Below are 1,217 nucleotides of genomic sequence, written 5' to 3' on the forward strand. Positions count from 1 at the left end.
CACTCCCCCCCCCACCCCGTCCACTCCCCCCTCTCCCCACAGAGCTGTCTCCTCCCTTCTTGTGCACTTTTCCCACGACTTACAAATCCACAGCCACTTCCCGTGGCGCCCACTGGTGTGCTTAGCAGGGTGTGTGGATGTGGGAAGGAGTCTTGCCGAACACTGGGGTAAGTGAGCAAGGGGGACTGGCCGGAAGACACCCAGGGAAGGATCCCACACGGACATGGCATTGAAGCCTCTGAAAGGTGAGCTAGAATGTGCAGGTGGAAAAGGGTGTCCTACATAGGAGCTCAGAGTTTATTTTGGAGCCAACGGGAGACGGTCGATGGTTTTAGGGCATGTGGGGAGCGATGGATGTGGGGAGAGGCTGTAGGCTCTGAGTTCCTCGGGACGTCTTCAAAGTGCTTCAGGCCAGAGGTCACAGGGACAGAGCAAAAGCACTGAGGTGGCTGCCCGGCCGGCGTGGCTCAGTGGTTAGGCATCGGCCTATGAACCAGGAGGTCGAGGTTCGATTCCTGGTCAGGACACATGCCCAGGTTGCGGGCTCGATCCCCAGTGTGGGGCGTATAGAAGGCAGCCGATCATTGATGTTTCTCTCCCTCTCTGAAATCAATACATATATATTTTTAAAAATCAAAAGATTGAAAATTTCTGACAAGATACTAAGAAACAAAATTCTGCTGGCAGGTTGTTTTAACTGCAACGAGGATACATGGTGTTCACCCTCCAAGAATCCACGTGTTGGGGAGACGGATGGACAATAGCTAAGGAATTGAAATACAGCCAGCCAAGGATACCAGTGAAGACCATAATGATCCGATGACGTAGTCATGACAACCCAGGTGATCAATGCTGGAATGATGGGACCGTAAGCCAGGGGACCAAAGACGGGGGAGTGGGTACGCCTGTGTTGGTTGCAGCCTGAGACCAGGTTAGGGCCTCGAATATTCCAGTCCATCCAATCCTCAGCTTCTTCCTCGTTCAGTCAGTGCCCTGGGGTTACCTCATTACTCTCTGGGGTGAGGTCACTTAAAAATACTTTTGCTGCCCTATCCGGTTTGGCTCAGTGGATAGAGCGTAAACCTGCGGACTGAAGGGTCCCGGGTTCGATTCCGGTCAAGGGCATGTACCTTGGTTGCGGGCACATCCCCAGTGAGGGGTGTGCAGGAGGCAGCTGATCGATGTTTCTCTCTCATCGATGTTTCTAACTCTCTGTC

Source organism: Myotis davidii, unplaced genomic scaffold (assembly GCF_000327345.1).
Source record: "Myotis davidii unplaced genomic scaffold, ASM32734v1 scaffold875, whole genome shotgun sequence".
Taxonomy (NCBI): Eukaryota; Metazoa; Chordata; class Mammalia; order Chiroptera; family Vespertilionidae; genus Myotis; species Myotis davidii.